The 27,161-nt window shown below is 42.0% G+C and overlaps 1 protein-coding gene across 4 annotated transcripts in view; it reads left to right on the top strand.

The window, feature by feature from the left end:
* The first annotated feature begins 247 nt into the window (after nucleotides 1-247).
* The window catches only part of ZPLD1 (zona pellucida like domain containing 1), a 68,110-nt gene continuing 41,196 nt past the window's right edge, over nucleotides 248-27,161 (top strand). For 3 of the 4 annotated variants that reach the window (XM_052795007.1, XM_052795006.1, XM_052795009.1), the window contains exons 1-2: nucleotides 248-366; nucleotides 14,027-14,096. The gene's annotated coding sequence lies outside the window, so the exon portion shown is untranslated. The remainder of the gene's footprint in view (nucleotides 367-14,026; nucleotides 14,097-27,161) is intronic. The other variant, XM_052795008.1, reaches the window with a different exon arrangement.

The raw sequence follows: 27,161 nt of genomic DNA, 5'->3' as shown, positions 1-27,161 counted from the left end.
TCTGAAATACGTTTTCCCTCCTGTCCATTACCCAGGTACTGCTATTGAATGTGTATCAATTTTTCTCTCTCTTTTTCGTAAACACCCTTTTATGATAGGACATTTCTGCCTGTCTCATCTTATAGATACGTGGTGCGAACCAACTGGTGTTTTGTTCTCTGCAGACGGAAAGAATATGACACCAATGTAGTTCCCTGGTTTGTTACCAAAATTAACATATTTCCTTCTCTGTGTGTCTCCCACAGTGTTAGCAGAGTGATGGGAGCGATTTGCCTTGGTTCTTTAAATCTGCAGCAGGAGGCGTCAAGGAGAAGTATATAACTAGATGTTCTGCAGTGGCACAAAGCTGAGAGAAAAGCTTCAAGGGTAATGTTCTATCCTTAATCTAATAATGTTCCTTGTTCAGTATTAGTGGAAAATGACTCTTTCTGTATTCCTTCATATTGCTATATAATAAACAACAGCATAATACTGAAAATATGAAGTAATTTAATAAGTTCAGGCTTTGTTACAGATAATGGATAACTATGCACAGGAGTATAGTAAATCTTGAATGACAGTTTTATTTGATTACCAAGCCTGAATGCAATGTTCCACAGCACTGCTTTACTGTAACGCTGTGTCATGCTGTAGGAAGTCTGATTACCCTCAGATCCGATTGAGCAGTTCTACTTCTGTGGCCTCCTGTCTCATCAAATCTGGCAGACTGTGCTTGGTCAGTGCCTGGGTGGAAGACCTCTGGAGAAGATTTATGTTTGGTAGGAAGAAGTCCTGGTGACTCAAACCTGTCATTTCGCACCTAGTCCAAACTGAACCGAAGTCTCTGAAGTAGTGTTAAGTATATTAAGGTTTCATGGAGTTTCCACTTTCAGATGTGATGTACTGCTGAGACTCAGGCCAAATATTGAGTCTTTAATATACATTCTGTGGTTTCACTTCATTTTGTTTTTTTGCTAAAGTTTTCATCAGGTATTATCATGTTGGCCTATGGCTGCATTTTAATGATCAGTGAAATGTTTTCTAATGGAGTATAAAGATGGCAAAGAGCTTTGCTGTATTACACATATTATATCTTTCTGTTAGAAAATCACAGTGATTAAAGGAAATAGGAGGAGATCAGTTTTTATCAGACACTGCCAGGCAGATGGAATATGTTTCTTCCTTCCCCTGTGCCCATTTTTTCCATTCAGCCTCTTACCACCGTGCTACTTTGGCAGGGTGACTTTGAGCAAAACAAGAAAAGACATTTGCCAGTTTTCTAACGAAGCACTGACACTGTCCTTTAATACTGCCCTGAGAGAAGTCATGGTATTTTGCTCTTGCTTGATAGGAGGCAGCCAAATGTTGTGACATTTTGTGATGTGCAGGAGCTGGGAATGAGGTTTTGTCCTTAGGCACTGAATTAGTTAACTGTTAGATTTGTTTTGTACCCAAAAAAGTTCACTCCTGGTTTACTGAACACCCAAGCCTTATGCTCCTAGTTTGTTTTATTCCTTACAGGCACACCCTATGGCTGTGGAAGGGATTGCACTTCAGGCAGTTTGCAGTTTTCTTTGACAAATGTGGAGGCTGCCAATTTTAACAAAGATTGTGTTGCACTTTGTTACTTTGTCGGGTTTGTGCACAATTTGCTGGTTTCAGCTTTTAGAGGTTTTGGTAAACTGTTTTTCCAAATCCTACATTTCCACATATCTTGAAGGAAGTATAATATTAAGTGGGTTTTGAATGATGGTTTTTTCCTTATTATACCTCTTTGACAGACATCCCAGGACAGGAGGAACAGGAGCTAATTCTCAATTAAAAGATAAATTGCTGGGATGTATTAAGCTAAAGATTGGAGAGAGATGTAGCTACATATTGCTCCTGTGCTGGGACACCACAAGGACAAAGAGCTTGCTCTTTACTAGAGATAGATTTGAGGCTGTAGAGCTCACTTGGATATGCTTCTAATACCACTGTTAAATCGTATGACGGCAGTAAGCAGTATTGCATCAGCATCAAGACTTTCAAAGCATGCTCTAAGTGGTCAAAGTAGGAGCTTCTCTATATTCCAACCAGTGGCAATAATTTATTTTGACTTTCAAAGGGATTTTGTTATACACATTCATAAAAGACCGCTGAGGATTCTTGGGTAAAGAGTTGAGAGGAGGAGCCCTTTGAGAGAGAGAACAAAGGCTGATAATAAATAGCTAATTCTCAGTGTGGAGGGAGGTTAATAGTGGGGCAGGCCAGTGAAGAACTTGAAAGGAGTGCCGGTAGAGTGAGGGAGATCAGAGAAGCTGTTTTAAAGCGTCCATCACCTACTCTTTAACTTCTTATTCACCACTGAAGCTAACTTAAACATCTAAGGAAACTTCTTTTGTCTCCCTAATTAAGACTGAACGTTAAAAGCAGCTAAAACTTCTGCATCTAAACTGAGGTCAAGTAGATGAGTATTGAGGTGTCAGGCTCCTATAAAGGCAATGTAGAGAAACAGTGTTATGAGGGCACTTGTAAGACAGAGCTCCCGCCTTCTCTTAACACTTGCAAAGAGAATGCAAGTTTGCAGGATTTGATTCCATGTTTTATAATCCTAGATAAGGTGCTTAAATAGGGCAAAAGCAGGCAAACTTTTTATTTCTCCTTAAAGTAGGTATTTCTGGATTGTTAGGCCTAATAACATCTCCTGACAGAGACCAGCAGAACTTCAGACAGCCACTGTTCCTGCCATTACATGATGTGTTTTACTAGCTGATTTATTTAGATTACATCAGTGCACGGAGCAGCCAGAAAGGGGACCAGTAATACGCAGCCTGTGGATACAGAACTCAAATGTGATCGTTGCTCTAAGGAGCTGTAAGCCAACCTGAAAAAAGGATGAGTGTCACCTTTTTTATCTACTTATGTGGATTTCTCTAATGTGGCTCTTTTTATACATGATGAGGCTCATTTTTTTGGAATGCCATAATATTTGGATTATGCATGTTGTATGTATGGGGAAAGGAGATAAGGACTGGAACGAAGTAAGGAATAGAACCTGATTTACTTCTGATCCCATTAGATTTGAATGATACTTCTGTATTAAGTAGTTGGTCCCAATTCACTTGGCAGAATGAGTCCTTTATACTAAGGCTCTGTGCTGTATATACCTCAATGTCCTTATTTGCAACCAGCTATTATAGCACTAGAGCGGAGTAAATAATGCACAATCAGTGATTTAACCTGCACACAGCATCTTATTTTTCTGCTTGTGGAAAATCCATGAGCAAATCTTTCTTGTAGTGGTTACTCAGTAAATATTTTGCATTAATAGACTGAACATAAACCCAGTTATGTCGGCATTTATGTGCTGTTTGAATTGGGAAGATGAGTTGTGTTTGGGTAAGTCATTTGGTATTCTTTTTATGTGGATGGATGCACATGAAGCTTAAATAATTTTCTACAGTCATCTTGACACCAAGAACTGTGCTTAAGTGTAACACTTGTTTTTTTAGCAAATAAGCACCTTAAATTCTTCGTTTCAAGATTTCTGCATGTGTAACTTAGTGGCATAAACATATGGGAAAGTAAATGCAAAAGAGGTCCGTGTGGTCAAAGCAAATCTTCTGCATATTCTCAGGCTTAAAGATAGACATATATTAAAAAAAAAAAAAATATATATTTATATATAGTATCCAGTCAGATCTTAACTCCTCTTTCTTTTACTCAAGGGAGTTGCAGAGGTAATATGCTGCCTCAATTAAAGCATACTTTTGGTGTGGCATGTCTTTAGCTAACCCATATATTTTGGGTCAGAGACTGTATCCAGAATATAGCCAATTAGAGGCTGCCCTGATGCTGTAATGGTTTTCTTGTAAAGTGCCATTGGTTTCCTGGGGAGAATGTGTGCGGAGGTGACAGAGCACTGCAGATATTCCACTCTATTGCATGCATTTCATCACGGCTTTTAATCAACTCTCTCTCCCCCTTTCCTCACAGCATCACACTGGTTTTGCGAAGAGGTGTTAAGCCAGCAAGACAGACCCATTCTTCATTCTTGAGAGAGTGGCAGTGAGCACAGATATCATAATCTCCTGTGCAAGTGCAGGTAAAATTTCTGACACAGCCAGATTTGTCTATAAATAGTCAATAATGTGAGGGTGTAGGTCATGGCTAAATCTTGCTCATTTCACTTCAAGTGATTGAATTTTGCCCACTGAAACAAACTGCACAACTTTCCCAAAGGAGGCAGGGTGTGGCCTTGAGTGATGGAGGAGCTGCAATACTGCACATGAGACTGTCAACCAGAGAGTCACTAGAGCTGTAAGTGTTGATTTTTTACAGCTAGATCTAAAGAGTTAAGTCCTGCGTCTGGGTGCTGTGTAATGAACTTCTTTTCATACTTTGTGTATTGGGTATATAAGGTGGATGTGTAATATGCACAAATAGTAGCTAGCACTTGCACAGAGGTAAAGATGGCTGGCTTTTATTTGTTTAAGTCCATCCTTATGCAAGTGGGTGACATTCCATGGAGAGATATTCAATTAATACTGTATTTACCATTAAGCAACAGGCTGAGTTTTAGCTTCATTTTTAAATTTCCTTACGACTGTAGCTTCAAGTCACCTCTCTTCTGTTATTTTCCCTTATTTTTCCAGTTCGGTTGTATATGGATAAAGTATCTTATGCTAGAATGGCTGAGATGAGACTGCTAAGACCATCTGATCTGTATTACAGAGAGCTGATGCATCAGAATACCAAGTTGCATCATCTTTTGTGCCAGTAATCTACACAACCAAACAGCCTGCAACTGCATTAAATTGCTATGATTTTTGACAGAAGAGACCTTGTTTGCATAAATCCCTTGAACACCGATGGGAGTGTGATTACAGCTTTGACAAAGGGAGAGGTTGAATACAAATTTGGGAGGGCCAAAAAGTGTTTAGTATCTCATATTGTTTTCATCAGAATTCTAAATCTTATTCATGCAGATGACTCTGATCTTTATATCAATGCACAAAAAGAAAAGAACAGAGGAGCAAAAAGACTCTTCTCTTTTGACTGAAACACTGATTTTGTTATCGTGTTACCAATGAGGGTCCATTTGGGATATTATTCAAGCACAGAGATCAGTGTTGGCCTATTGTAAGAGCCCTTAAATGTTTGGAATACATTTGCCCTTGAGGGAGATAATCTACTGCAAAAAAGTTAGATTCAGATCAGGAGATAGAGAAGGTGGGATTGTGCTTAGCACACTGATGCTTGCTGACAGAGCAGTTCTGCCTTAAGCTTAATACTACCTGTGTTCTTTTGTAACCCTCTATACTTAATAGCTGGATTCTGTTTTCTGTGTCAGGTTTTGTTCATGAAACAAATTGGCAATTAGCCACTGGCTAAGGGAACAAAGGGTATTTGTTTGGAATAAATACAGTGATCAGGATGTGTCTTGCTATTTGGTTTTTTTGAGATCAAAAATACCAGGTATGCGGTTTTTTGAACCAAGTAAGCTAGACTGCTTATTATACTTAGAAGAGACATTCAATTTTATTTTAGTTTCTATACCCCATATTGTCTCTTCTTGCTTCAGGGATGGTAGTTTTGCACTATGAGTGGACAGTTAAGTTGACTTCTGCATGGACTCACAGGGCAGAGAAAAATTATGAGCTTTTTTCTTGTCTTGTGCCCCACGTAACTTGGCCAGCCTTCCACCTGGAAGCACAGTTGCTCTTCCCTGCTACTGTCCTGGACATCTCCTTTCTGAAAGAAGGCGTGATGTTTGAGGCCTGGGCTGAAAACCCCATCAACATCCTTGAGGCTGCGGGATCTCATCAATGTGTACAAATATCTGAAGGGGACGGTGCAAAGAGGATGGACCCAGCTCATTTCAGTGGTGCCCAGTGACAGGACAAGAAACAATGGGCACAAACTGAAACACAGGAGGTTCCCTCTGAACATCAAGAAACACTTTTTTTTGTACTGTGAGGGTGATGGAGACTGGGAATGAGTCAAAGGTGGAATGAGTAAGGCAAACCTGACTGAATTCAGGACCCTCAGATTCAGGCCTGCAATGATACAGCCACTGCTTTCATACTCCTCTGAATGTATCAGTTCATTGTAATTGTGCGTATCAGACTAGTTCAGGATTGCTTCGGTTTTAAGCTTATGCCTAAATGGGTCTCCTGGCAGATGTGAACATAACTGAGAGAATGGCCATGTGCTGAACTTCACACTGGGAGATATCCATGTGAAACCTGAGGTTTGGGCTAGGTTGTATCTACATATGGCAAGTTAAGTGAATCTGTGTATTTGTTGTGGCTGAGGATTTGAAAAGCAGGCCAAGATGCTCTGACAGAGTACTGGCTTACTGCAATATTCTGCTCCTGCTGCCCAGTGCCTGGAAGACTATAATCTAGCATCCTGTGTAAGTTTAACCTTCCAAGAATGTCAGCTCACATTTGAAATTTGAAAGGACTGGGAATTTTTGTAGGCTTTTTAGAAAATTGTAACTTAAAGTCTTGTCTTCCTATGGAATTTTAATGACAAAACTGCATTGGTGTAGTGTTGCTATAGCTATACGAATACAGTTTTTGCCATATAGATACAGGATTTAGACACCCCTTTCTAGTTCTGATTACTGTTTGTTTAAAGTTGTTTAAGAACTGCCCTGATTCCTAGAAGTGGTCTGATCCAAAATTGCTCTCCATATAGGCAATATAATGGTATACTTAATCATACATTGTACTGACATAAGTTTCTTCATGGACTTCCACAAATGGATCAGGTCTATTTCTGTCTGTCTTTCCCTGCCTATCTTCCTTTGCCACCTTTCCAACCTAGAATAGCTGCCAAAAATGGACATTTCTCTTTCCAGGAATAAGATCAGAGTAATGCAAATAACCTTTTTAAGCATTAGCATCATTAGATAGCATTGTAGAGAAATCCACTCTAAATTGTATTATCAGTTTATGCCTTTATCAATACATAATGCCTTAGAAGTGAGCACTTTACTTTAGGTCATCAGTTTTGACAATCCCAAAGAAACTGTTGTTAAAAGAATTCTCCTCATCAATAATGCAGAGTTTCTAGGAATACCTATTTATTTTAGTCAGGGTTTTTTTGTGCCAGGTGGTAGCAAGAACAACTAATGTACTGCAAAGGAGATACAAGTAATATCTACCTTGTCCAGTTCCTCTGGTGTACATGCTGCTGTGTACCTTTATATTTTCTCTGGCATTGTTATTCTCATCAATGCTACCAGGGGATCACAAGCACAGGAACAAGAATACCTGTGAAGTCAACTGTCAGTCTAACAGCAGGGTGCAGTCACATGTTATGTAGTCCAGTGTTATTTTTGACGTAATATTGACAAAGAGGGATCCTTTAGCAGAGCTCCTGTAGGTTGAAGCTAATGCAGATGTGCCTACATGAGTACAGGCAATGCAAAGGATGGGAGTGTAGGTGTGTGTGATGCATGGCTGTGGTGGTGACTGAAGGTCATATGAGTGGGTGAAGCTAAGAAGAAAAGCCCTGCATCTACCTGTCTTCCCATTTCCTTAGTACCAAAATCCTGTGATCTTCAAGTGCTCTTACAGCTGTGTAAGAAATTGGACTGCAGTGCTGTGCTGTGACCACTCTTTGCAGTTGTATGTTACATGACAGTTACATGACAACAGCAATTACTCTCACTGGTCACGGGGAGATGATAGATTGCTGTCTAAATATTTCACTGTATTAGTCCAAAGGCACTGCAAGAGTTGTTCTGTGTGATAATGCAAGTCTGAATGACATGTAAAACTTTTTTATTCTCCGCCTTTTACTTTGCAAATAGCTTGACTTTCCTAACTAAAGTGGTGTTGCTGTCCTCATTTATATTTAAAAAAAGTTTAAAAGATTAAGAATATTGAAGTAACTCAATCTCCTACTGCTCAGTTAGTGTTATCTTTCGTCAGAATACTTCAGAATTAAGATGATGCTGTTCCTAAATTATGTTCTAGTTTACTGGAGTTATTAAAACTGGAGTTTTAGTGACATTTAAGCTGAATACCAGCTACTCGCAAGTTGCTAGTTGTGACTTTCTTGCTAAACAATGACATGGATAAAATGGTATTATCTGGGGTTCATTCCGATTCCCAATAGAGCACTTAGGTCCTGACATACTGTCACCCATTTCATATCTTGGATCTTGTCTGAGGCTCTCTAAGCAATTAAATAGGAACAATTTAAAGGAGGTCCATGAGAACTTGCCACAATCCTTTAATGTTGTATAGATAGCCTTGAGTAGCACTCCTCTGTTTGAGAAGGGAATTCTCTTTATTACATTTGATTTCTTTTCATAGGAATTATAGCCATTCATAGTATATGAAGCCTAGTTCCTAGTGCAAAGAAAGAAATTAAGGGCCTATGGCCAGCATTCACTCCTCTCTCGCCTTCTTCCATCTTTGTAGTTGGTAATGTTACACCTTCTACACATCTGATTAATACCCTGATTTTGGAAGTTGAGGGGTCTTGCAGACCTTCCTGGCTCCTAAAATATCGTCCTCCAGTGCGTGTTTTTTGTCTTGTTTTTTCCTGAGTGAAAAAACCTACAAATCTCAGAAGTTATTCTCTCTTAGAATCAGTTCTGCAGTTTGGATTTTTAGATGTGTTGGCTTTGCTTTTGTGTGAGTGGAACTGGTCTTGAGACTTGTTTCCCATACTGTTCTGACATGAGTTAAACCTTAGGTCTGCTGATGTGTAAGTAGTACAGCTCTCAGTGACTGTTGTAGAGGCATGCCTATGTATGCAAGGGCAGAATTTAGCTCTTAATTAGCTTGCTCTGTTTTTTTTCCTCAGCTCTTTACCCAGCAGAACAAATTCAGAGCAAATGAAGCATCTAGAAATTCCAAAGCACTGCTCTCAGTAGCCAAAAGTAGCCAAATGATGAGCATCAATATTTAGCTTGCCAGGGGAGACTGATATTGTCTGTAGGCAGAATGTAATCAGTGATTAATGTATTTTTCTTGTGTGGAGAGATTGGGACTGCCTGAACATATGGAGGTTAATCATGGGAGATGTTCAAATCTGGGCTAGACAAAGAATAGCATATACAATCATCAGCACTGGTTCAGGGAACAGTTGGGACAAATGATGTGCTGTTTTCTTTCAAATTCAGAATGGTTGATTACTACATTTTGACATACATGTTTCACCTTGTAACTAGGTTTTATGGAGCAATACTTTTAGTAGGGAATAAGTAAATAGCGGACATGCTACAACTTGAATTTGTCCAGTTTTGCTTTGAAATGTTGCTTGTGTAAGCCCCTCTTAGTAGGCATGAAGGCAGATATTTGTTTGTGGGGGGTTTTTTTGTTTTTTTTTTTTTAAAGTTTGCTGAAATCAATGGACCTGAGGAATGTGTTTCAGGTTGAAGCTTGACTATCACATCCTAGCCAAGTGCCAAACATGGGTACAGCTTGAAAATCAGCAGTGGAGTGAAAATATGGCAGGGGTTTGCCTGGAGGGTCCTTACTACATTAATCTTGGAGGTAGTGTTGCTCATTTGTTTACTCTTTGTATTACACGTGAGAGATTGCACAGAGACCCATCTTGCCAACTTCTTGACAGGGTGTCCTGGTTTAAGCCCAGCTGGCAACGAAGCACCAGGAGGCAGCTTGCTCACTCCTCCCCCCGTGGTGGGATGGGGAGGAGAAAATGCAATGAAAAGCTCATGGGTCGAGACAAGGACAGGGAGGGATCACTCACCAATTGTGGTCATGGGCACAAACCAGACTTGATTTGGTGGGGGAAAAAAAAAATCAATTTAATTGGTTACCAATCAAATCAAAACAGGATAATGAGAAGTAAAACCAAATCGTAAAACACCTTCCCCCCACCCCTCCCTTCTACCCAGGCTTAACTTTACCCCTGAGGTCTCTACCTTCTCCCCTGAGCAGCACAGGGGGATCGGGAATGGGGGTTATGGTCAGTTCATCAGATGTTGTCTCTGCTGCTCCTTCCTTCTCAAGGGCAGGACTCCTCACACTCTTCCCCTGCTCCAGCGTGGGGTCCCTCCCATGGGCGACAGTCCTCCACAAACTTCTCCAGCATGGGTCCTTCCCATGGGCTGCAGTCCTTCAGGAACAGACTGTTCCAGCGCGGGCTTCCCATGGAGTCACGGCCTTCTTTGGGTCGCAGCCACCTGCTCCGGCGTGGGGTCCTCCATGGGCTGCAGGTGGGCATCTGCTCCACTGCTCACCTCCATGGGCTGCAGGAGGACAGCCTGCCGTCTCACCACAGGCTGCAGGGGAGTCACCTCCTCCTGTGCACCTCCTCCTCCTCCTTCACTGACCTTGGTGTCTGTATAAGGTGTTTCTTTCGCATCCCACTCCTCTCTCCACTGCAGGTTTCCCTTCTTAAATACGTTATCCCAGAGGCACTACCACTGCTGCTGATGGGCTTGACCTTGGCCAGTGGTGGGTCCTACCTGGAGCTGGGGAAGTTTCTAGCAGCTTCTCACAGGAGCCACCCCTGTAGCGCCTTGCCCCTGCCAAAACCCTGCCACACAAACCCAATACACAGGGCTCTTGCAGGGAGCCTCTGTGCACTGAAGATCTGCATCTGGCCTGGGGTTAGCCAATGTGAAACTAGACACTGGTGTGGGTCTCAGCGCTGATAATTCACGGCCTGAGTGCCTGTCTGAGAGGCGTGAGCCCAGTAGTTACCTTCCCAGTTCTGGTTCTCTCTGGGGGTAGGTATCTTACTGTGAAAGCAATATGTTGTCTGCATCTGCTTTGGCTTGCTCTCAACTTGCACTGAATTGCAGCAAGACCAGCTTGGGAGAGTGGGATAGCTGTGAAACCCTACTTATGGTGGAGCTCTGTGAAGGAAATATTGTCCTCTTTTTGCAGGCATCTTTTGCAGAAAACAAGGCCTTAAGCCTTTGGGAAAGGCCTTGTAAAAGTTGGCTTTGTCTTCTGTGTTTTGGAGTACGAAAAAGGAGAGGAAGCAAGCTGTTTGTTACTCTGACTGTTGTAGGGGAAATGTAACTTATAAATAGTGAAACACTGAGCACCTAGGTGAGGTGTTAATCAACACATTTCGCTGCCTATCTTGCAGGCAAACGGCACTGTGGGTTTTTGCTTTTACTCCTGAGGGAGAAAAGAGGGGAAAAGACCCCTAGCAGTGCAAGTACAATATTGCAGCCTTCACACCTTGCAGCAAGTAGTTATGGCTGCAGGCATTTTGGATTACAAAAAGGCTGTGTCATTGCTTGCTGGCATGTGGCACAGCTGTCATTTCCCTGCTTGGATAGGGCTGTCTCATCAATCTCCGTGCCTGTGCTCATTGTCCAGGCTGGGAGAAAGGTACCATAATAATAACAATAATAATAACAATCATAATGAAAGGGCTGTTAGAGGAGTATGATGGAGCCTCCTGTTGAGAATGCATTGTAAGCATATTGGCATACGGAAATGTATTTCAGTCCATTTAGTGCTTTGTTTCCTTGAATACATTTTGATGATATAGGATTGTCATTTTTTGTGTGGGGTGGGCAGTTACTTCATGTTTTGTTCCATAGCTGTGTGCTGTAATTACAAAGTGGGAATGGAATTTCAAGTTGTCTTTCACCTGGGATATGAATCTTCTGCTCAGTGCAGCTGAGTGCACACATGCTTGTTTTCACAGCACCAACAACCAACTACATTAAAAAAGTGTTAAGGCTGTGAAATAAGTGTGGAGAGGCAGAGATGAAGAGCCAATTGCCAGCCTTGTGATGTGGGGCTTGGAGGAATGTCGGACTACTGCACCACACTCTTCTGATACTCAGCAAAAGTTTAATACTTGGGCATGTGTTTCTGTGATTATTTCACTACTTGAATGGTGTTTTCCCTGTTACCTAAAAATTCTATGTCAGCTGATGCTGGCAGGCTGGTGCTTCTCTAGATATCCTGTAATTTCTTATTCATTGAAATAACAGAAAGCAATACCCTTATGAAATGGTGTGATGGGTTAACCCTGGCTGGACGCCAGGTGCCCACCAGAGCCGTTCTATCACTCCACCTCCTTCTCAGCTGGACAGGGGAGAGAAAATATAACAAAGAGCTTGTGGGTCGAGATAAGGATAGGAGAGATCACTCACCAATTACCGTCACGGGCAAAACAGACTCAGTTTGGGGAAAATTAACTTGATTTATTACAAATCAACCGGAGTAGGGTAATGAGAAATAAAACCAAATCTCAAAACGCCTTCCCTCCACCCCTCCCTTCTTCCCGGGCACAACTTTACTCCCGGATTCTCTACCAACCCCCCAACGGCACAGGGGGACGGGGATGGGGTTTACGGTCAGTTCATCACACGTTATTTTCTGCCGCTTCATCCTCCTCAGGGGGAGGACTCATCCCACTCTTCCCCTGCTCCAGCGTGGGGTCCCTCCCAGGGGAGACAGTCCTCCACGAACTTCTCCAACGTGGGTCCTTCCCACAGGCTGCAGTTCTTCACGAACTGCTCCAGCATGGGTCCTTTCCACGGTGTGCAGTCCTTCAGGCACAGACTGCTCCAGCGTGGGCCCCCCACAGGGTCACAAGTCCTGCCAGAAAACCTGCTCCGTGGGCTCCTCTCTCCACAGATCCGCAGGTCCTGCCAGGAGCCTGCTCCAGCGCGGGGTTCCCACAGGGTCACAGCCTCCTTCGGGAACCCACCTGCTCCGGTGTGGGGTCCTCCTCGGGCTGCAGGTGGATATCTGCTCCACCGTGGACCTCCATGGGCTGCAGGGGGACAGCCTGCCTCACCATGGTCTTCCCCAGGGGCTGCAGGGGAATCTCTGCTCCGGCGCCTGGAGCATCTCCTCCCCCTCCTTCTGCACTGACCTTGGTGTCCGCAGGGTTGTTTCTCTTACATGTTCTCACTCCTCTCTCCGGCTGCCGAATACCTCCGTCCCAACTTTTTTTCCTTCTTAAAAATGTTATCACAGAGGTGTTACCACTATTGCTGATTGGCTCGGCCTTGGCCGGCGGCGGGTCCGTCTTAGAGCCGGCTGGTATAGGCTTTTCTTGAACACAGGGGAAGCTTCCAGCAGCTTCTTACAGAAGCCACCCCTGTAACCCCCCCCGCTACCAAAACCTTGCCACACAAAGCCAATACAAATGGCAAGTATGTATAAGCAGTGGCTGCCATGCATGAGGAACCATGTAAATTTATTCATATCAATATTTACTTGATGTGTATTTACATTGTGTAATTATATGCAACTAACCAACTTAATGTAATTAGGTATTTACAACTGTATTATTGTAAGTTAAGAAATGCGCACTCTTTACTAACCACAGTTTGGTTGTTCTTTTCCAATGAAGTATATTGTGCAAGGAATCTGCATATATAGGACTTGGCCTTCAAAATATCTCAGCTGCTTGAAAATGTGATTCTTGTCCAAGGAATTTAAACGTAAAATAATAGTACCTTTCTGGTTAGTGCAGCTGTTAGAATTCTGTCTGGAGTTGATGCTGTTCATGGCACATGCGGTACTGTGTGTACAACTCTGGTGTTTGGAAGAATCTGTTTTACGAAACTGGATTAAATATCTGCCTTCTCTTGTGAAGTTACTAGTTCAAATTGCTGTATTTCTATCATCTGGAAGTCTTTTAAAATCTAGATTGACAAATGGTATAGCATTGTAAATTAGGCATGTTTCTACCATTGCTTTTGGGTTTACAGAATTAATTTTGAGGCTTGGAAGGGCTTTGCGTTGTATTTTGTAAATGTATCCTTTTCGTGTAGTCTGCCTGTTTGAGAGCAAAATTGTTCCTAGAAGTTAATGGAGTTTAAACAGGAACAAATACAGAAAGATTTTTCTTGTTCATTTTTCAAATCCTATTCCTAGATAAAGGAAAGTGTATCAAAATTCAGGATATTTGTTCATAGTATATTTAGGTTGTCTGACCCTCAAATGTCTTGGTATTCCATAATGAAGTACAAGGGTTTTTGTTTTTTTAAATTAGATTTCTTGTCTCTCTGATCTCTGAGCACCCTAACTTTGCTTTTCTTTTGTGTTTATTTCTTTTCTTTTTGTGTCTGAACTCTTATCTCTTCCAGGGAGCTGAAGCGTTTAATAGCTGGTGCCTGAAAAAAATTTGGAATAAGTGGGTGCTGCTAGTTCCAGCAGGTAATGTTTGATCTGCATTTTATTACTGTTGTGATTTAACCCCAGCCAGCAACTAAGCACCATGCAGCTGCTCACTCATTCCCACCCAGTGGAATGGGGGAGAGAATGGGAAAAAAAGTAAAACTCCTGGGCTGAGCTAAGAACAGTTTAATAGAACAGAAAATAAGAAACTAATAATGATAATAACAATAATAAAATGACAATAATAATAAAAAGATTGAAATATACAAGTGATGCACAATACAGTTGCTCACCACCCACTGACTGATGCCCAGTTAGTTCCCGAGCAGCGATCCCCCAGGCCAACTCCCCCCAGTTTATGTACTAGATGTGACGTCACATGGTATGGAATACCCCTTTGGCCACTTTGGATCAGCTGCCCTGGCTGTGTCCCCTCCCAGCTTCTTGTGCCCCTCCAGCCTTCTTGCTGGCTGGGCATGAGAAGCTGAAAAAGCCTTGACTTAGTCTAAACATTATTTAGCAACAACTGAAAACATCAGTGTGTTATCAACATTCTTCTCATACTGAACCCCAAACATAGCACTATACCAGCTACTAGGAAGACAATTAACTCTATCCCAGCTGAAACCAGGACAACTGTGAAGACCAATCTGTTTTGTAATCAGTTCTTCAGCTGTTGAGAATTTGATGCTGTGGTTTGCACAGTAAATTTAAACAAAGCTGTACATTAAATGCTTCTATAATGCTTCTGAGGTAGTCTCAGATTCTAGGGGCAGAAATGAAAGCTGTAGGAAGAGATTCCTGCGTAAGCCTCTTCCTTTCTAAAAGGAAAGCTGGTTCAAAGATGACATGGCATTTTTGGAGTCATACTTATTACTAAAGTCTGAGCTTTGTTGCACTAACTTTTGCCCGGAAATAAAAAAAAAATCTCCCACTCCTTTACATTGTATGTTCCTGTCTCCCTCCTACTTGATGCCAACTGATTTTATTTATTTGGCTAGTGTCATGTTCAGTCCCTTGAAAATACAGAGTTTTCTTATGATCAAATGTGCTGTGTTCTACCACTTCGGTATCTTCAGTTACACTCATCTTCTCTGCTGCTTTGGTACTTGTGTCAGAGACATAACCACTAACAAGGTATGACTAGGCATTGTGTACCTTACACCACTAATAACATATGACTAAGCATTGTGTGTTTGTCACTGTTCATCTAATTACAAATTCTACATTGATCATTAGAGTATTTGTATCAACGTTGTACTGATTGGGATAGCTATTTTAAGAGACTGTAGTTCTCAAAGCAGATTGTGAAAGGTTGTATGAATGTAAGGACATTTATTTCTGTGCACATGCCATAAATGTAATGTGAAGAAATTCCCAAATGCTATAGGGAATGCATAGGTCAAAGCCACTTTTGGCCATTGACCCAGGACTCTGATGACAGATATTTTTTTTTTTTCTACCAGCACTAAGATTACTGTTTGAAAACAACCTAAGAGTCCCAAGGAGGTATTTTTCCCCTCTTTCTACCTGCCTTTTAAATATACTCTCTCTTCTAACCACAGAGTACACTTTTGTCCACACTTTTATTTTATTCTATTTTACTACCTAGAGTTGGCAATATTCAGTCCTGTATTACTGACAATCCTGTTCACAGCTGATTGATCAGGGTTAGAAACAGCATTTATTGCTTCCAAATCAAGACCAGGTATGATTCATAAAAAAACCCCCAAAACAAAAAACCCCAAACCCAACAACTGCTCAAGCAGGAGTTAGAGCCTGATATAGAAAGAGTTGGGGAGGCTTTCTGGTCTGTGTCATACAGAGGGTCAGGCTACATTACAGAACGTTACAGAAGTCCTTCTGGCCTTCAATATTGATCTGAAGTTAGAAGTAAGATTTATGCTGTTCTGAGGCTGAATTGCAGCCTAGAGAGGGAACATACAAATGTTTCTGATTGTGGTGGAGATACCGGTAATTGAATTCATGCTATGGAGCATGATACAGAGAACCAGGAACTTTGTTTCTGGCATTTGTAAAAACTGATGGTGGTTGTTCTTCCCCCCAATCACTGCCTTGCTGGTTCTGGCCTTTTGGTACTTTGCGGGGTTTTGAACAATACTGGTTTTCATGTAAGAGATTTTTTGTGGTGTCGTGTTGTTGTGTGTGTCCCGTCCTACCCCTGCCCCCCCCCCCCCCCCCAGCCCAGTGTCTTTGCTTGACCTATGTTGACTGTCTTTCCTGGAGGTGTTTAGTGACTACTCCAGCAAAGAGACTTGGCAAGAACACTTGACATGGAGGTGGCTTAATGCCCCTGTGAGTGCATTTCCAGGACCTTGGCATGGGTACCTTGCAGCTGGAAATGAGTAGATGATGGGGTAGAGAATTCAGCTGGAGGCTGGTAACTAGGGTAATTAATCAGCATGACAAGGGGTCCCTGGCATTGACATGTTTATATCCTTCTGGTATAAAATAATGACAAGTAAGGATATTTCTGATTATTCAATAATCTGCCTTAAGAAATAAAAGTAAGTTAAAAGTAGCTAATTCTTAAGCCAAACTTTTGGATAATTGATGAAACCAAACATTAATCACAATCTCAAAGTGGTGCATTTTTATGTATCTGCTTGCTGAGAGAAATAAGCAGCTTAATTTCAGGAGCAGGCCAGCTGCTGTGTCACGCTCAGTCTGTGGGGCAGTGGGCTCATACATCTCCCACATGTGAGCGGCAGGCTGTGCATCATGGGTGTGTGAAGCTGGCTGCCTTTGGGAGGTGTGGGTAGCAGCTGCTATTAATGGCAGCAGGAAACTACTCTGTCATTTCCCTGGGCACTGCTGGAAAGGAAGATCCAGACCTGCAGTTGACAGGAGGGAAACTGATGCCCCGTCCCACCCGTGACAGTGCAGCCCCACCGCTGCGCTGCACCCTCACCCCACCTCTGCTCGCCCGGGCGAGCACTGTGGCATCGCTGCCTGGCTCAGAGTGCCTGGAGAGAGCTGACACCCCGCAAACCTGCTTGATAATGAGTGTTTACCTTTTGTCACAATGTGATGCAAAGTCCTGAATGTCCTGGCCCTGAGGTCAGCACCGGGGCCCAGGCCCCTTTCCAGCCCCTCGGGGCTGTTGATGCTGTCCCAGCAAGGCTGCAGGGTGCCTGTCCCCCATCCTGCCTCTGATCTGTCCGCTGGCTGGACCCAGGCTTGTGTGAAAGGCAGCCCCTTTCCTGATGGACCCCTCGGATGCTGTCTGTGGCTTGTCTCCAGCCCTGCTGGTGGCCCTGTCCCCTGGACAGGCTCTGTGTGGCCCTGCTTAAGGCTCCCAGCTGGGTTCCCCAGATGGGCCCTGGATCTGGTTCCTCACTTGCCTTGTCCAGGGCCATCGATGGACCCCATGGCCAAGGTCTGCCTGTTGCCTCCAGGCCCTGGGGGACTGTCGTAGTTTAACCTCAGCTGGCAACTAAGCACCACGCAGCTGCTCACTCACCTGCTTCGCAGTGGGATGGGGGAGAGAATCAGAAGGGTAAAAGTGAGGAAAAACTCGTGGGTTGAGATAAAGACAGTTCAATAGGTAAAGCAAAAGCTGTGCGTGCAAGCAGAGCAAAACAAGGAATTCATTCACTGTTTCCTGTCGGCAGGCAGGTGTTCAGCCATCTCCAGGAAAGCAGGGCTCCGTCATGTGTAATGGTGACTGGGGAAGACAAAACGGCGTAACTCTGAATGTACCCCCTTCTTCCTTCTTCCCCCAGCTTTATATACTGAGCATGACATCCTATGGTGTGGAATATCCCTTTGGTCAGTTGGGGTCAGCTGTCCCAGCTGTGTTGCCTCCCAACTTCTTGTGCCCCCCCAGCCTCCTCGCTGGTGGGGTGGGTGAGAAACAGAAAGAGACCTTGACTCTGTGTAAGCACTGCTCAGCAATAATGAAAACTTCTCTGCATTATCAATACTGTTTTCAGCACAAATCCAAAACGTAGCCCCATACTAGCTACTATGAAGAAAATTAACTCCATCCCATCCAAAACCAGCACAGGGACAGTGCCTGCTGGTGCGGGTCACCAGGGCTCCTGGCTTGCCTTGCTCTGGGGTGTGCTGGCCCTTTGCTGCTCCCTGACACTGGCTGAGTCGGGTGACTGATGATGTGAGTCTTTTTCGGTGCTTTCTTGAGGAATCTGGTCTTGAAAGCACAATGTTTGACTTGCCCAAATGTTTATCTAGGGTGTTAGGTCTACAGGGGAAATAATGTTAGTATTTATGGCAGCTTGTGACAGAGAATAGCTCTTTGATATCTCTCTTGTGGAGTATAATGAAACAATACTATGATGCCCTAAGATCTTTAGAAATATAACTGTGGTTATCTGCTGGGTGGGGTCTGAAACCTGGGGTGCGTCTGCCATTCCTTTTGACAGACATGCAGCTTGAGGTGAGTCACTTGAGGTGAGTCCTGCAAAACTGGCAAAACAGAAAAAGCTAGGATTTCAATTACTGAATGCTTCTTCATAAACCTGAAATGTGCTGGTGGTATGGTAAGTCTTGCTACAAATCTTGGTGCAATATGAATTTGGGTACCAGCCAGGCCAGCCAGCAGGTATCTGAAATAGTTCTGTATGTGGAAACCCACGAAGCATATGCAATGCTTTCCTTTGCAACAGGAGGAGAGAAGGTGGCAGTGTGAAAGTTCTGCTGCAGAGGCAGTGGAACCGGTGGTTTGGCTCGGGTCATCATGGTGCAGGACTGTTTCAGAGGTGCTGGAAGGAGGCTTGGAATTGCTCAGCCATATAAAAGCACAGAGGACCTATGATCATAGGTCTTGCAAAATGTTTCAGCTGGTGAAAAGCTTTTTAGTTTTCTTTTTTCATGGCAAATTTAAAATCAGGGAGGAGTTGTAGGAATTAATTTTATTCACGTTGACCATGTTAACGCAACAAGTCAGACTTCAGTGAAGTCTCTTGTATGCATCCCCTGAATGGAGAGGAGAAGGAATGGTTACATGAAGTGTGTTGCAGAAAAAAGGGAAACTAAACTGATGGAAGTCAACTGGTATAAGCTTTTGTGTACCAGGGAAGCATACAAACCATGCAAGTTCTGTGAACAACTCAGCTTGATTCCTAGCTGGATGGTCTTTAGAGTTTGTGGATTCTTTTTTGGTTTGTGTTGTCTTGTGGAAGAAGGAAGGTACTTTTTCTGATGGGAGCACAGATTAAAAAGTCAGCAGTATCTAGTGCTGCTGTCTTACATTAGAGCAGGCTAGTCTTGGCTGCACGCTTAAGTCAGACACAGCTTCTCTGCTCTGAATTCTGCGGGGTCTTACCTATGCATGTACCCAGTGCAGAAGTTCATGCTTCTGTCTGAGACATGATACAAATTTGATACTAAAAAACATGAGGGCTGGAGAGGTGCAGTGTTCAGAAGAAAGGCGTGTGAGCAGAGGACTTAAAATTGAAGTTTTTGGGGATATGGAGCTTAGTAGTAGTGACCTGAGCTGGCCCTGGTTTGCTTAGGAGAGCAGGGGAACTTGTGGCAGCTGGTGCATGAAAAACAAAGGAAGAAGGTCTACCTTGGTTTACATATTTAAGTCAAATCAGTCATAGACAGGAACAACACTGAAAGTTACAGAAATCTAGTTGAGTGGCTATAGTAGAGGGCGATTACCAAAAAAGATGTAGATTATGTGCATCAGGTGTAACATCATGGATTTAGAAGGATTCTGAATTTCTGTAACTGAGAAAGGTGAGTACATGGGTTTTACTTTCTCAAGTAAATTAAAAACAGGTATTTGTTGGCAGGATGTGTGTTCTGACTTCCATTTATCAGCTAGAGTTTTCTGAGATGCTTTCAAGGTGTTTCTAAAAGCTGTTCTTCCAAACGAGAGTCTTAGGCTGCAAAACACATGAACTATGGAAAATATTGAGAATGTGAATTTTGAGGAAGGTAATCATGATATTTAACTGCCTATACACCACTTCCTTCCTGCTCCCCAATTTGTCAGAGCACTGGATTACGTTGCCACTTCTCTGTACCAGTGTGGCTTGTCCCTCTTATGCTTGCTCCCAAACACCCATCCTTCTGTCCTGATGCAAGCCTGGCATATAGGTATATCCAATGTACTATGTTGTTCCTACTTAGTGCTTAAAAGGCCTTAGGCTGGATCTAAGCTGAGAGAATTTTTCTCCCAGATAAATAACTTAAAGACACAGGTGTTGAAATACCATATAAATATAAGGTACTCTAATCTAGTAGAGCCACTAAGTCTGCTCCATCAACTAGTTACTAGGAGGTCGTGAATACATACATGCATAGAAACAGACTGAAGTCTCATCTGAGTATCTGCCTAAATTTTCCCTGGCATAAATATTTAGGCACAAAGCTTAAGTGGCCTGAAGTTCCGTGTTGGTTGGTAGACTTTTCTTTCTTTAGGGGATGCAAAAATTGTGTGGCTGAACTATTACTCCTGTAGGTGTATTTTAGCGCTGATAGTTCTTAGTAAATTTACCATGTTAACTTAAGTTGATGAATGAACTCACATGAAACTGTTATTGAAAGCTAAGTCTGTCTGCATCATTAATTGCACGGTGTTTCATATCCTTGGAACAAACATCTTTCCTGTGAAAGAATCTGCCTGCAAGGTCACCTGTCCTTGCAAAGTTAAGGTTTATAAATCAGATCTAGGTATTTATGCTGATAGTCAGTTTTGTTCTTCTCTTGTGCATAGTTCACAGGCTTTTTCCTGAATAACATCATTAAGGAACCTTGTCTAAGCCTAATATGAGCAGCTGAGGTATTTGCTAGCTCAGAATCCTTGTCTGGTACTAGTTAATGTAGATTTTTGAAATACAGTGATGAAACACTTAAATTTACGGTGTGTATAGAAACAACGTGAGTATAAGTAGAAATGAGTGAGTTCTAGGAGTAACTACTTCCAAACACTTATATACGTACCCAGGTGTATTGATCTGAGTTAATGTGATTATCTCTAGGCAGTGTGTAAGTACTGCAGATCCCTTCTGCAAAATCTGTAAGCTTTTCCTGGCTGTGTGAGCAGATGAGACTACTCTTGTCCTTACACTCAGTGTCTTTTTCCAGAGATGGGGGCTGCATCATTTTCTGTAGGCTTGCTGAGTGCATTCACGCTCTGCTTGTATTCCTCTAGTTTACTAAAGGCATGGCTTTTAGCTGGCAGTGCTGGGCTGAGGGTATGGTGTTGCCTGTTTCTTTGACTTGCTGCTGCCTTCTTTCACACTGATTTCTGTCTGTGCTCTTTGCCAAGGTCCTTCATGGCTTTAGCTGTTGTAGCTTCTTCCTTTCTCATATTCTCAGTACTGAGAATGTTGTCTTCTCCCTGTAACCAGTGATGTGTCCTGCTTAAAATCTTCAAAAAGTATTTTCATCCTTTTGTTTCCTCCCATGCCAGGGAAGAAATCCTAGCAAATGTCTCCAAAGTTACTTCCCTGTTCCTCTCCCTGTTAACTCTCCTTTGCCTTAAGGCCTGCACAAATCTTGGCTGGACTGCTCATGGCCTGAGACATTTCTCTTAGATTCCCAGAAGAGATGCATCAGCATGGCAGGGAAGAGGACAGGAAGACTGGGAGCAAGGGGCTGGGGAAGAGATGAAATTGGCTTATTTCCCCCACTGCCCCAAGAGAAGGGCCCAAGGAAGCACAGCCAAAGACCACAACTCATGCTGCCTAGTGGGGTCTCATTGTTTTACTGGCTGTCCTGTCTGTATCCCCATGTTCTTGTGTACTGCAAATATAATTACAAAGTCTTTGGGACAGATGCTATCATCTTGGTGTTTATGCAGTCCCTGGCACAAGTGTAGCATTATTACAATAGAAACAGTATATAATAATCAATGGGTTTTATATAGAGAGCTTTATCTAGATAAAGCTTTTTAACTAGAGCTTTAGCTGAAAGAAAATAGAAATACAAAGCTGAAAGAATTGTAAGTTTGCTATTTATTTAAGAAAAAATGAATTTAAGGGGTTTTTTTGTAGAAGTTGTGCATAATGTCGCATATTCCTTCCATATATTTTTATCCCTGCTTATAGTGTTTGATATTAAACTAGACAGTAAAATCTCCAAAGCACAATTGTTTTCCCAAATGTATTTATATTGCAAATAGCAGGCCTTCATCTAGAGAGAGGAGCTTTTTGCATGTAATAATAAAAAACAATAGTAATTACTCTTGTTTGGAAGTAAAGCTGAAAATGATTTGGACTGTGTGGAAAAAGTGTTTTCTTGCACAAAGTATAAAAACAGTAGGTCTTCTTTATGATCTTCTTTCCTGTGTGCTAGCTTAAACTACAAGTATAGTTGTAGTCTGTGGACATACTGCCTTAAAACAGACACAAGATCGCATCCTGATGCATTTGTTCAGAGACTATTATAATCATTAGTGATTACAGATGTACTTTATTTTAGCAAGAGTTTTCATCTACTTTCTTTGGGTTCCCTTTTTTTACTATTAGTAATGTTGTTGCCATGAGCTTACACCTATTTTGACATCAAAAAAGTGATTCCTTCTCTTATGTCACTGTCTCCGAGGTTGTACACAGGTCCTGTTGAGGAAAGAATAGTATATTTTTATGTATAAAAAGATTTATTACACAAGGCTAAAGTTTTATTTTAGAGAGCTTTTATGTATGTGTCTGATGCATTTCTAAAAAAATATGATTTTCAGTTTCTGTAGCTCTGCAATCTGATATGAGCTTTCTAGCTGTCTCCAATATTTCTTTTGAGTTTGTCGTAGGTCTGCAGCTCTCCTTTGTTACAAGGATGCTCTTGAAGCTGTCATTTGTATTTTATTCAGGAATAACATTGCTACAGTTCCTGCTACTTCTCTGTTTTGTGACCCATTGTTATTCGTATGTTCTTTTCTCTGTTCTAATTTTAAATCTGTCCGTATTCCAATTTAGCTGGAGTGTTCAATGTATTCCTTTTTATGTTACTTACAAGTTTTTATATCTTGTAGTGGCTTGATTTCAGGAAGAGATGTAATGGAGCCAGCTGGCTGAGAAATGGATTTCTCCATTTCACAGGAGGAAAAAAAGACAACCTACCCTTATTTTAGGAAAATGACTTCCTTATTTCTCCAGCACCCTGATTTGAAACAGGAATTAAGTTCAGAATTTTCTATGGAATTCAGGTTCTGAAAAATCTTTCAGATGTATCAAGATAAAATAACCCCAACAAACCCTGATGCTCTTTCAATGATTTATTTAACATTTTATCTGAGATATTCTCAACAACCAACATATTAATGTTTTCATCCCTTTTAATCTGATTGCTTCCACTGCTCAAAAAAGTAGAGAGAAAAGTATGGGTAGCTTCAGACATGATAAAGTACAGGAGACTCTCCAGCCACAATGTGAGAACGTGTAGAGAAAGAAAACTTCTGTTGAAAATGGCTTTACCAACATTTATTTTGATTTAAAGTTTTTCAAGCCTTTTTTAGCTTTATTCAAAATGCAACAAAAACACTTAACCTGGCAATATTTCTTTTAGCCGAATAGATTTAAAAACAATTTTGCTATTCTTTCCACATGACGAAATAGCTTGTCATTGACTGTATTTCAGCCTGTCAAGACTATTTTAAACAGTGTGTGTAACCTCGCTACTTCTGACGTGTTACTTAAGTGTATAGCATTCATTGTGCACTTTATGACAACATGCAGAGTTTAACTCAGATATGTTTTATAAGGAATATAATAATACTCTTCACTGCAGTGTCCAGGCACCTCACAAATCCAAGAGTTTACCTAAAAAGCCTTGTTTTGGGAAGAATTGTTATCCTTGTGTTGCTGGGAGCGAATGTGAGAGAGTCTGCAGCTAGCCCGGCATCGCATTGGCCACCACTGGTCTGCATGCAAAAGCATGACAGCACTTGAAGCAAATTGTGTAGCCACAACAGAGTGGTGGTTTGTCCGTGTTAATATGCCATGTATTTACCCGATTCTTGGATAGGCTTTTCAAAATGCTTGGGGTTCCCTGCTGCTGCAGACTGGCTTGCCACAAGTAGGGCTGCATGCTTGAAACATGCCTAAGTGAAATAGTATCTTGTCTTGCAGAATAGGCCTTCAAACTATGGTTGGTGGTGTAGCGTGGTTGGTGTGGGTCCTGGGGCCAAGCATAAGGGGGATGGGTGTCTCTCACAACAGTATTTCTTTATTTAAATAAATAAATAAAAAAAATCTCCTTTTTACGCCACAGAATTACTTTCTCAGCTGTAACCATGTAATGTGTCCTCAGTACAGCTAGTTTTTTGTGCTGCTGCACATTACTGTGGGCTGCAAATTGCTGTGATCTGTTACTGCTACATGTAGCACTGCATTCTTTTAAATCAAATGACTTCTGAGCAGTTATCTTGATTAAAGCACTCGAATGAATAAATAATGCAGTGGACTTAATAGTGAGGGAAGAAATAGATCAAGTGGAGCTGTAATTCTTGAGAGGATACATTTTTCTCACTTTTTTATTTTATGGATTATTTAAAAGTAGTAGCTCTAATCACAGTGGTTTTTTTATAATGTTTTCATTTAGTATAGTAGCATTTACTTTGATCTGTTGCTATTGTACTTAACAGGCAAGCCTGATATTTAACCTACAGTATCTTTCCATAATGTACAGACTAATGAAGATTTGCAAGCATTAATTTCCTCCATGTTTTCTCCAGGAAATGAGTGTGAAGTTCAGAACTTCAACTTTTTAGCTCTTTGCACTGGTTTTGCATGGAGGAAAAGATAAAAATTTAGGTCTTTAATGCTGTACCACCAGTATGTTTTCATCTTCAGTCCTGAGGTGTTTTACAGACGCTCATAATGTAACAACAGACAGGACAAAATCATGAATATTTCTGAGAATGGCAGTTCAAAGGGAGAAGTAGTCATACCAATTCAGACACATCTGCTAAGGTCTTGGGATGGTCATGTTCAGCTAATGAACAACAGAAGAAAGCTACAGCTTCTCTGAATTCTCTCGATGCAGAGCTTGGGGTAGGTTGTTCCTTGTTATGTGTGATAGACTGTGCTATTAAAAACACATGTTTGAACAATACAAGGAACAGAGTAAGTAACAGGATTTATTGCAGGATTGTTTGTTGTTCCTTGCCCCCAGTCATGTAGTCCTCCATATCTGGTTTTATTTTGCCAACTACTAAGGCAAGGGTTCTCGTCCTCATTCTCCCCTGAAATGAGCAACTAAAAGAATGTCTGACTTCTGCAGAGATGTGACAGAATGGATGAAAGAAAGGATATATGTCAAGACCAGAGCCCCCACCCTTATAAGTCTGTTTCTTTTGCTAGAGGAAAAAAAAGGATTTTTAAGTGATAATGAACTTAATTTAGTGTTGCACTCTTAAACAAAAAAAACAACCCCCAATCTGTTTAGCTGCCCCAACCTATATAATTAGTTAATTACTCTATTCCCTAGCAGAAGACAAATAGCTCCTAAAGGTAAACAACATTTTTTTTAATTTAATTTTTCCCTGGCAAACAAAATAGCTCTCTTGGAATGGAACTAGGTTCTGGGATGAGGCTAACTCTTAACAAGAGAAAATTTTACTTACTACACAGTAAAGAAGTGAGGTAACAGAATATCAGACAAATAGTACCCAGTCAGTCTAACTCACTGACAAGAGCAGGGTGCAACCAAATAAGGTGAAAGCACTAGTGGGTAAAACAAGTGAGAAGGGGTTAATGTTGAATTTTTTACATATCAGTGTAAACTGTAAATAAGATATATAGAGGAATGAAAAGAACAACATGGATAGAGGTGTCAGATGACAGGACTATTCCCTCAGATTCCAACAGTTCTCCTGAAAAAATCCAGTCAGTCCTTTCAGCATAGGGCATTTGTGTATTGGTGATGCTGGGTGGGAGGAAGGGAAACCAAGCCTGATTCACTGTAGCAAGAATATAGATGTGTACGTGGCTTTTGTGTGCTGTCATAAAAGAAGAAATCAAATGTAAACGTGAATGAAAAGACCCCTTTTTTTTTTTAACTTCTGTTATGTCACTTGTGATGTTTTGTACAACAAATTTTGGATGCCCTGATAGAAACCTGCCTCTGCAGTAACTCCTCACTGTTAGTCTAGTGATCTGGCTACTTGACTAAGTTGTAGAAGACCCAGGTTTAATGCCCCTCTAGTCTAAGGGCTTTATTTCAACTTTGTCCTGTTTCTCAGGACAGTGCTTTAGGCATGGATCTAGAGCATATGCTAAACTGGATTTTCTCTCATTTGCCATATTTCATATTAGAGAGTCTTTGTATGAACAACTCAGTATGAGTTGGTGGGGACAAAAACTGTTGTCACTAACCTGGGAGTAGGTTTCACCCTTTGACCTAACGGAGCAGTCCCCAGGGGAGATGTGCTCCCTGGAGCTGGAGGCGGGACCTTCAGTCTGCTCTCCCATGTACTGGATAAATGCCCTAATAGTTGCTGGGGGTGGAGGGTAATGAGGACAGTGGCTGTGGGGTTGGTGAAGCCACAGTGGTGGCAGCATGACCAATTTTTGTGATCAGCTATTGTGATTAGCCCTTTGCTATCTCTGTGAAGATGCCCAGGAGGGTGTTGTTTAACCCCAGGAGCAACTAAGCACCACACAGCTGCTCACTCACTCCACTGTGGGTGGGATGGGGGAGAGAATCAGAAGAGTAAAAGTGAGAAAACTTGTGGGCTGAGATAAAGACAGTTCAATAGGTAAAGCAAAAGCTGTGCACGCAAGCAGAGCAAACCAAGGAATTCATTCACCACTTCGCATTGGCAGGCAGGTGTTCAGCCATCTCCAGGAAAGCAAGGATCCATCACACAAAACCATTACTTGGGAAGACAAAATGGCATAACTCTGAATGTCGTCCCCCCCCCCCCTTCCTTCCTTCTTCCCCCAGCTTTATATGCTGAGCATGACGTCCTATGGTCTGGAATATCCCTTTGGTCAGTCGGGGTCAGCTGTCCCAGCTGTGTCCCCTCCCAACTCCTTGTGCCCCCCCAGCCTCCTCACTGGTGGGGTGAGAAGCAGAAAAGGCCTTGGCTCTGTGTAAGCACTGCTCAGCAATAACATCCCTGTGTTATCAACACTGTTTTCAGCACAAATCCAAAACGTAGCCCCA

This window comes from Harpia harpyja, chromosome 8, assembly GCF_026419915.1.
Source record: "Harpia harpyja isolate bHarHar1 chromosome 8, bHarHar1 primary haplotype, whole genome shotgun sequence".
Classification (NCBI taxonomy): Eukaryota; Metazoa; Chordata; class Aves; order Accipitriformes; family Accipitridae; genus Harpia; species Harpia harpyja.
The sequence above is the reverse complement of the archived record's forward strand: the minus strand, read 5'-3'. Positions and strand labels throughout refer to the sequence as shown.